The following is an 11,245-nucleotide window of genomic DNA, read 5'->3' as shown; positions in this document are numbered from 1 at the left end:
GCCAAAAAGCCTTCATTCCATGCATTTGTTTTTGTAGGTTGAACCCCGTTGAGCCATGTTTATCCTTACCTAGCCTAGATTAGGACCATCCATACCTTTGTTCTTGAAGCATAGTAATAAATGACTCAAAATGAATTCCTTTTGGTCTTTATTGGCAGAACATAAGTGTGGGGGAAGTGAGTTTTGTTGTGGGTGTGCCAAAGTCTTGAATGAGGCATGAAAAAGAAAAAAAAATTGAAATTCGTGGAAAAAGAAAAAGAAGAAGAAAAAATGTGAAAAGTATGAAAAAAGAGTTGAAAAGATGTGAAAAAGAGTTCTAAAGTGTTGATTGTTGAAGAAAGGGTCCAAAAAGTTGCATTTGACCCTAAATATGCATGCGTATTCCCCTTTGTGTTTAAAGTTGTTTTCTGCACTCTAAAGTGAATTCTAAGTGTCAATTTCATTGCTTTGCTTACTATTGTTTTAAGAACGTTTGTTTATCCTTTACCCTTCTTTGTTAGCCAATACCCCAAGCCCCGTTACAACCCTTTACTTTAATCTTGAGTGTTATGTGTTTCAATTTGTGGAGTTTAACATTGGTATGAGCATATGGTGTGATGTGAAAATTAACTTGACACACAAATTAAACCCTATGGATGACAATTGTAGTATATGAACAAATAGGGATCGTTCTAGACCAGGGATTAACTAGGGATGCTAATCAATGTAAAACTGACTCAAGAACCTAAAATTATAATGTAGGACACTAAACTAGACTCAATTAATGCAAAACTAGAATTTAAAACACCTAAACAAACTAAAAACTCAAAACAGCAACTAGAAGGCTCAAAACTGCCTTAAAACCACTTTCTGGGCAGTTTTGAGTACCTAACACTAGTTTGGACGAATTTGGACTATGACTTGACTCAAAACACTTAAAAACACAACTAAATGGATTTCTAACTAATCTAACACTTTAAAATAAATGGGGGATTGATTGTGACGAAATTAAAACTTTAAAACTTAACTTTGAAAACAAATGCAAAGCAAAACAGATTGTGATAAAATAGAATGGTGAGAAGCTAGTTAGAGGGTTCCTTATCCACACATGAACATATGCATACAACTCAATCTCCAATTACTCTTTCAACAAACCATGAATGACAATGCCCCAAATTAACTAGATTGCACCAATTAATTCTCAGATTTCCCTAGATTCATTGAATTGAATGGAATACGCATTACAACCAAATTATTCTTATCAAGGACCCTAACTATGGAATACGCATGATAGAGACACATATCAAAGATCATTAAGTTTAATGGAAATCATAAGCATTGACGAGGCATTCATAACTATGGGATACGCATGTTACTCTTGCCTAGGATTTACTTAACACAATCGTGACTAGCGACTTTCACTACTTATGAATACAAGTTAATAACGATTAGGTGAAATTCCCTTATATCCTAGCATCAAGTTTAGGCATGCAAATTAAGTGTCGACCCTCAACCCACATACATAAACAAGTTATCAATCAAATAGATAAGTAAATCACATTCACAATTTCTGAAATCATAATTGGAAGAAATCAAATCATATAACACATATGTCCATGGCTTCAAATTCACCTCTAACTAAAAAGAAATTAGTTCCACATGTCTAACATAATTGAAAGGCAAGTTAAATTAAACATGAAAACAGAAACAAAGAAAGAAAGAACTCCAAACACTCCACTAATGGCAGATTGCATGTGCAAGGCTTCTCCTTCCTTTGGACTGCACGGCACTCCTTCTTTCTCCTCCTTTAGTGGCTGCACAAGGTGGTGATGGTGGTGGGAAGGCACGGCAAGGGTGAATTGTGGCAGAAATATGGGAGTTTGGGGGTGGAAGGTTGATGCAAAGAGAGAACTAGGGTTTTTGGCGTGAATGAATGATATGGGGGCTGGTAGGTTCGGCCAAGAGGTTTAAGAGAGTATATATAGGCACTTAAAAACCCTAGCAATCAGATTAGGGTTTCTAGAAACCCAAATCCACCAGAAAATAGGTTAAAACAATCAGAATTTGCAAGGGAAAAGGCCTAGGGTTCGGCTGGTTTAGTGGGCTAGGGTTTAGGCTTCTAGAATGCCTTGCAAGGCAAGGAAATCAGAAATTTTAAAGGCCTAGGTGCGGCAAATTAGTGGGCTAGGGTTAGGGTTTGTAGATAGGGCTTCTAGAAAGCCCAAAACCAAGAATAGAAACTCTCGAAAATGGAAACTTCCAACTTTAGAAACTTTGGTTTCTAATTCTGAATTCTTTGTTCTTCACATTCATTTCTTCATTTCTTAAGCTCCTTTGCCCTTTAAACTCGTCCATTCCTTGTGCTTTCCAATCTAAGCTCCATTTTGCTCCAAAAGGCTCCAATTTGCATCCTTTTATGTCATATGCCCTTTAAGCCTGAAAACACATGAAAGTAGCTCAAAAGACTACTTTAACGACGAAAACATAACGAAAATGCATAAGAACTAGCTAACTAAGGCGCATAAATATGCTCCTATCAAATTCCCCCACACTTAGCTTTTGCTAGTCCTCGAGCAAAACAAAGAAACAAAAGAAAAACAAAACGAAACAAAACAAACAAAAATAACCTAAACCTTCCAACGTTGCCTCAGGGATTTCCAATGCACATGACATATTAAAAATCATCATTCCCACAGATTTTAGCTATCTTTACACTTAAGCACATACTTAATTATAGTTACCACGTACTAGTTCGCATTTAACCAAGTAAAACATGATTTTGAATGTAGTAACATGCCTTAGAGAATTTGCTCAAATCCTCACTAGATATGCACTCAATTTTCACACAGATTTTCTGACTACACACCCTATACTAGTTATATGTGAGAAGATTGATGTAAATATGAAAACGAATGCTCACATATGTTATAACAAGGAAAGCTTTTTCTGAATTTAATAAGCATGTATATGATCTCATGAAAGGAATGCTACTACTTAGACGCGAGAACCAGTGACACCATATGCTCATACCAATCCCAAACTCCACAAATTGAAATACACAACACTCAAGATAGAAGTTAAGGGTTGTAACGGGGCTTGGGGTATTGGCTAACAAAGAAAGGTGAAGGGTAAACAAACGTTCTTAAAACAATAGTAAGCAAAGCAATGAAATTGACACTTAGAATTCACTTTTGAATGCAAAAATCAACTTTTAAACTCAAAGGGGAAATTCATGCAACACTTAGGGTCAAATTCACTGTTTTGGACCCATTCTTCAACAACCAACACCTTAGAGCTCATTTTCATGCTCTTTCAACTCTTTTTCACACTTTTCACATTTTTTATTTTTTTTTCCTTTTCTTTTTCTTTTCTACCCCATGCCTCATTTAAGACTTTGGCACACAATACACAAGGCTCACTTTCCCCCACACTTGTTTTCTGCACACCCTTGATCAAAAGGAATTCATTTTAAGTCATGCTTACTATGCTTTAAGAACAAGGGTATGGATGGTCCTAATCTAGGCTAGGTAAGGATAACGTGGGTTAACAAACAATATAGGCTAAACAAGGCTCAACGGGGCTAAAACCTACAAAAACAAATGTATGGAATGAAGGCTTTTTGGCTATGGTGGTAACTACTAAACAACTTCATCTTGAATACGTGTTATGCAATTCAATGAAATGTTTTGAATGAAATTGGCATGAGTTCTAGCATTTGGAACTAAATGATGAAACGCCTTCTAAGTAGTAACCAAGCAAAGAATAATGAGATCATGCAACGACTTTAGAAAACAAGAATGCACAGATTTTAACTCTCCAAATAAAGTTTAGGCTCAAGTCTCTCAGGGTTGTAGCTTTAGTTTGAGTTTCTTCGTTCAAGCATGTCACAAAAACTGATTTTTTTCCTTTTTGATTACATGTGAATTCATAAGTTATAACTACAACTAAGCATAAACCAAGAGTAAATCAAACTTCCATCCATGTTTATAACTCTCTTCAATAGTCATTCAATTAAAAACCGAATCCTCATCATTGTGTTGGAAGGTACCCTAAGACACAAACAAACATACAAAAACAACTTAAAAACGACTCTTTTTGGGTTTTTTTTTTAAAACAAATTTTCAAATTTTTATGGGATTTTCGGATTTTTGAATCAAAACACATTAAAACACACCAAAACAGCCTAAAAACACCTAAAAACAGCAAGAAACAACATTGGAAATTATGAGTGAGAAAACCCTACGAATTTGCATCAAAACACTTTGGTTACCCCCCCCACACTTAAACCAAACATTGTCCTCAATGTTTCAAGCATAGACTCACACAAAAACACATAAACCAACACTAACAAACTAAACATGGCAGAAACGAAAGAAACAACAAAGAGAAGGGTTTAGAAACGCAAATCTGGAATTGGAGTGCTCTCTAGGTCTTCCTTTGTCAAATGCATGGGTTGCCTCCCACGAAGCGCTTGCTTTAACGTCTTCCAGCCGGACGGTACCTCCGTTTAAGCTTGACTATGTGCCACGGCATGGAGGGGTACCTCCTCCACGACATGCTCCTCAAACATCTCGTAATAGGGCTTCAATCGATGCCCATTCACTTTGAATTCTTGTTGCGTCCTTGCACTCTTGATTTGCACTGCACCATGAGGGAAAACATTAGTGACAATAAAAGGACCAACCCATTTGGAACACAACTTACCCGGAAACAACCGAAGGCGAGAATTGAACAACAACACTTTCTGCCCAATAGAGAACGTCTTGGCACGAATCATCTTGTCATGGAATGCCTTCGTTTTCTCCTTGTAAATCCGGGCATTCTCATATGCTTCATTTCGGATTTCCTCAAGCTCACACAATTGGAGCTTCCTATGTAAACCTGCGGCATCAAGGTCCATGTTAAACGTTTTGACGGCCCAGTGTGCACGATGCTCTAACTCGACGGGAAGATGGCATGGCTTCCCATAGATGAGCCGAAAAGGTGACATCCCAATGGGGGTTTTGTAGGCAGTGCGATACGCCCACAATGCATCGTTTAAGCGCAAACTCCAATCCTTCCTCGTAGGCCCCACGGTCTTCTCAAGAATTTGCTTGATTTCCCTATTCGAAACCTCGGCTTGCCCGCTCGTTTGAGGATGATAAGGTGTGGCCACCTTATGCGTGACATTGTATTTCTTGAGCAACGCCTCGATGGTTCGATTACAAAAATGGGAACCTCCATCACTGATGAGCACGCGTGGCATTCCGAACCTTGCAAAAATGTTAGTTTTCACAAAATCTGCAACCACTCGAGAATCATTAGTTCGGGTGGCTTTTGCTTCCACCCACTTCGACACATAATCCACAACAAGTAATATATAAAGAAATCCATGTGACGAAGGAAAGGGACCCATAAAATCAATACCCCAAACATCAAATATTTCAACACTAAAAATGGGGGTTTGCGGCATTTGTTGTTTAGGACCTATATTGCCCGTTCTTTGGCATCTATCACAAGACATGCAAAATGTTCTAGCATCCCTAAAGATGGTAGGCCAATAGAAACCACATTCTAATACCTTAAGTGCGGTTCTATTAGTGCCAAAGTGTCCCCCACAAGCATAAGTGTGACAAAATGTTAGAATAGCATTAAACTCAGAATCGTGCACACACCTACGTATAACTTGGTCAGGGCAATATTTCCATAAATACGGGTCATCCCACACATAAAACCGTGCCTCTTTCTTCAATTTATCACCTTGGTGTTTAAGTAATTCACTAGGAACATGTTTAGACACCAAATAATTCACCAAATCAGCATACCACGGTTCACTTACCTTGACGGACATCAGTTGCTCATCTGGGAATGTCTCCATGATAGGTACGGCATCCTCCTCATGTACCATACGGCTCAAGTGGTCAGCCACCACGTTTTCACTTCCCTTCTTGTCCCGGATTTCGATATCGAACTCTTGGAGAAGAAGCATCCAACGAATGAGTCGTGGTTTGGCCTCCTTCTTGGTGAACAAATACTTCAATGCTGCATGGTCAGTATAAATAATAACTTTAGTACCAAGCAAATAAGAACGGAATTTATCTAAAGCAAATACAACAGCTAGAAGTTCTTTTTCAGTGGTGGAATAATTTAATTGTGCATCATTTAAAGTCCGAAAGGCATAATAGATAGCATGCGGCCTCTTGTCCTTCCTTTGCCCCAAAACAGCTCCTAATGCATAATCGGAAGCGTCGCACATAAGCTCAAAAGGAAGGCTCCAATCCGGTGGAACTATGATAGGGGCCGAAGTTAGCATGTCCTTTAGGTGATTGAACGCCTTCTCACACTCCTTGTTGAAGTCAAATGCCACATCTTTCTGGAGGAGACGGCATAGAGGGTTTGAGATCTTGGAGAAGTCCTTGATAAATCGCCTATAAAATCCTGCATGACCAAGAAACGAACGAACCTCTCGAACCGAAGTAGGAGAGGGTAAGTAGCGTACAAGATCTATTTTCGATTTATCCACTTCAATTCCTCTTTCTGAAACAATATGCCCTAAAACTATGCCTTGTCTAACCATAAAGTGACATTTTTCCCAATTAAGCACAAGGTTAGTTTCTACACATCGTTTCAAAATTAGTGTGAGATTTTCCAAACATCCATCAAATGAATCACCAAACACACTGAAATCATCCATAAATACCTCAATAATCTTTTCCACAAAATCTGAAAAGATACTTACCATACACCTTTGAAATGTGGCCGGAGCATTGCATAAACCAAAAGGCATGCGACGATAAGCAAAAGTACCAAAGGGGCATGTGAAAGTTGTCTTTTCTTGGTCATCAGGCGCTATGACAATCTGATTATATCCAGAATAACCATCAAGGAAACAATAAAAAGAATGACCGGCTAACCTTTCAAGCATTTGATCAATAAACGGCAAAGGGAAGTGGTCCTTCCTTGTGGTGGCGTTGAACTTCCTATAATCAATGCACACTCGCCAACCTGTTTGGATACGGGTTGGCACAAGCTCATTCTCGGCATTCTTCACCACAGTCACTCCGGACTTCTTTGGAACACATTGCACCGGTGACACCCAACGACTATCAGAGATCGGATAAATCACTCCACAATCAAGAAGTTTGATAATCTCCTTTTTCACAACTTCCATCATTTGAGGGTTAAGACGGCGCTGAGCCTCTCGAGTTGGTTTAGCCCCCTCCTCTAGAAGTATGCGATGCATGCACGTAGTTGGGCTAATTCCCCTAATATCGGCCAAAGTCCACCCAATGGCCGTCTTGTGCTCTTTCAACACTCGGATCAACTTCTCCTCCTCTATGGCCGTGAGTGATGAAGAGACAATGACGGGCAATGTCTCGTTGTCTCCCAGAAAAACGTACTTTAAATGATCGGGTAACGGTTTAAGCTCAAGTACGGGTGCCTGAATCACTGAGGGTAACATCTTATTAGTGGAAACTGGAATTGAAATTGGGTTAGAAGGCTTAACATGGTGTTGAGGGAGTGACTCAAGGGCAGCCACTATCTCGGCCTCATCCTCACTTCTAGGCACGGCAACACCATTTTTGTGCCCAATTCCTTGTGCAATTGTCGTTTCAAGTGTATCCCTCTCCAAACAATCGAGGAAATCCTGCGCCAAATCATCAATTATATCAATAGAAAAGCAAGAATGATCGTCCTTAGGAAATTTAATACTTTCAGAAAGATTAAAATCAATGACTTCCCCATCAAATTCCATCGTTAAAGTTCCTTTAAACACATCTATCTTGGTGCGGGCTGTTTTCATGAAGGGCCTCCCTAATAGAATCGGCAATGGGGTGGAATGGGGTGAATCCTCCATGTCAAGCACGTAGAAATCCGCTGGAAAAATCAAGTTACCAACGTGCACCAAAACATCTTCCAAAACACCCTTTGGATATGCATTAGAACGATCGGCTAATTGAATTATCACACCATCATTTTTAAGCTCACCTAAGTTCATAGATGCATAAATCGAGTATGGCATAACATTAATCGAAGCCCCTAAGTCTAACATGCATTGTTCAAACTTAGTATTACCAATAACGCACGAAATTGTAAAACTACCCGGATCTTTGCATTTAGGGGGTAATTTCCTTTGTAACACAGCAGAGACGTTTTCACTTACCTGGACCACCTCTTTATTCGAAATCCTTCTCCTTGTTGTACAAAGTTCTTTTAAGAACTTAGCATACCTCGGGACTTGCTTAATCGCATCAAGGAGCGGGATATTGACTTGAACTTTCCGAAAGGTCTCTAGAATGTCCTTCTCGGCTTCTTCCTTCTTTGATTGCCTAAACCTGCCAGGAAAAGGCACATTCAGTGGAATAGAACTAGAAAAAGTCGAATTTGGACTTACCTTGGTGGTTGAGGACGATTTAGGAGGGTTAGAGGGTGGCGGCAAGGATTGGTCATCCTTGGCCGTGGGTTTTGCTCTTTGTGCCTCCTCTTGCATTAACTTGTCCTCCTCGTCTTGACTTGATTTGGATGTATTTGAGTCCGCTCCAACCTGTTTACCACTTCTCAACATGATGGCCTTAGCGGTTTCAAATCCTCCCTTCGGGTTCACAACGGTTGAACTAGGCAATCTGCCTTGTTCTCTAATTTGCCCCATAAACTCTGCAATTTGACCCATCTGCTTCTCCAAGTTGTCCACCGTTTGTCTTGGATTTGTCTCTCCTTATTTTGAGTTTGTACTTCCTGCGTCAAAGTAGTAAGTAACATAACAACTTGATCATTATCCAAAGACGTACCTGAGGTTGGTGGGGCGGTTTGCACTTGGTTTTGATTGGGGACGAATGGCTTTGTATAAAAGCCCGGTGGTTGCTGCCTAAATCCTCCTTGTTGTTGGGGTTGTTGAGGATCCCACCATTTGAAATTCGGATGGTCCCTCCACCTCGGATTGTAGGAATTAGAGTATGGATCATGGCGTGGTTGATTTTGGTTCCCAAAACCCACGGCATTGGCAGCTTCCCAACCCCCATTCTCAATCAATTGAGGGCATTGATCATTGGCATGTCCTTGCATCGAGCACACGCCACACACACTTGGTCCATGAATCTTCATTCCCTCGGCTAACTGAGAAACAATAGAAGTAAGGTTAGCTAATTGGGATTGAATCTCGGGCATAGAACTTACCTCATTCACTTGTGGCCGTGGGGGGTCCCTTTGTCCAACACCTTCGTATTGTTGTGCATTATGTGCTCGGTTGGCAATTAGAACTTTTGCAGCCCCCAGAGTCTTATCCACCAACGCTCCTCCCGCCGAGGCATCAAGCATTTGGCGTTCCATGGGAAGGAGTCCTTCGTAGAAGTATTGAATGAGTAGCTCCTCCTTCATTTGATGCTGTGGACAAGAAGCAACAAGTGATTTAAAACGTTCATAATAAGAAGGAAACGTTTCACCTGGGTTTTGTTGGATGCCACTAATCCGTTTCCTCAAGAGAATGACTCTTGAAGTTGGGAAAAACTTCTCCAAAAACGCTCTTTTCATACTATCCCAAGATGTAACCGTTCCGGGTGCTAACTCGTAAAGCCAATCTTTCGCCTTTTCCAAAAGTGAGAATGGAAAAGCCTTCATCATCAGAATACTCCCGTCAACATTGATGGGTGTCATGCTCGAACAAACAACCTCGAACTCCTTGAGATGCTTGTTGGGATCTTCCATGGAAAGCCCATGGTATTTCGGAATGTGGTGCAACAAGCTTGACTTCAACTCAAATTCGTCGGTCTTGCCTTGGGCAGCCGCGGGGTATTGAATGCATAATGGTGCGGCATTGGTCAACCCCGAGGCCGAAAGCTCTTTAATGGTCCGATTGTCCGCGGCCATAACTTCTTCTTCCACTTCTTCAAACTCAGATTCGGCCTCTGAACTTGAACTAGGTTCACTAGGTTCGGGATGCCTCCTCTTTCTTCTCAAATCACGTTCAAAATCGTCGTTAAAGTCCAAGATGTTTGCATGCACAGTTTGAGAACTCCGCATCATGCACTAGTACCTAAACCAAGAAAACAAAACAAAATCAGAAAACTAGGTAAATTAAATCAAGACACACGGCAACAACACAAGGGATTAGCAACTAATCCCCGGCAACGGCGCCAAAATTTGATGTTAAAATTAACTTGACACACAAATTAAACCCTATGGATGACAATTGTAGTATATGAGCAAATAGGGATCGTTCTAGACCGGGGATTAACTAGGGATGCTAATCAATGTAAAACTGACTCAAGAACCTAAAATTATAATGTAGGACACTAAACTAGACTCAATTAATGCAAAACTAGAATTTAAAACACCTAAACAAACTAAAAACTCAAAACAGCAACTAGAAGGCTCAAAACTGCCTTAAAACCACTTTCTGGGCAGTTTTGAGTACCTAACACTAGTTTGGACGAATTTGGACTATGACTTGACTCAAAACACTTAAAAACACAACTAAATGGATTTCTAACTAATCTAACACTTTAAAATAAATGGGGGATTGATTGTGACGAAATTAAAACTTTAAAACTTAACTTTGAAAACAAATGCAAAGCAAAACAGATTGTGATAAAATAGAATGGTGAGAAGCTAGTTAGAGGGTTCCTTATCCACACATGAACATGGTGTCACTGGTTCTCGCATCTAAGTAGTAGCATTCCATTCATGAGATCATATTTAAACATGTTGTTAACTCCGGAAAGTGCTTCCTTTGTCATACATCAATCTTCTCACATATAACTAGTATAGGGTGTGTAGTCAGAAATTCTGTGTGAAAATTGAGTGCATATCTAGTAAGGAATTGAGCAAATTCTCTAAGGCATGTTACTACATTCAAAACATCGTTTTAATTGGTTATTTGTGAACTAATAAGTAGTGACTATGATTAAGTATGTGCTTAAGCGTAAAGATGGCTAAAATCTGTGGGAATGATGATTTTTAACATGTCATGTGCATTGGAAATCCCTGAGGCGATTGTTGGAAGGTTTAGGTTGTGTTTTACTCGTTTTGTTTCGTTTATTTACTTTTCTTCGTTTTGTTTTGCTCGAGGACTAGCAAAAGCTAAGTGTGGGGGAATTTGATAGGAGCATATTTATGCGCCTTAGTTAGTTAGTTCTTATGCATTTATGTTGTGTTTTCTTAGTTAAATTAGTCTTTTAAGCTATTTTCATGTGTTTTCAGGTTTTAGAGACAAAGTGAGCAAAGGGAAGCAATTTGGAGCAATTTGGAGCAAAATTGGGCTAGAATGGAGTTCATGCATATGTAGCACAAG

Source organism: Malus domestica, chromosome 14 (assembly GCF_042453785.1).
Source record: "Malus domestica chromosome 14, GDT2T_hap1".
NCBI lineage: Eukaryota > Viridiplantae > Streptophyta > Magnoliopsida > Rosales > Rosaceae > Malus > Malus domestica.
This window is presented reverse-complemented; position numbering follows the sequence as displayed.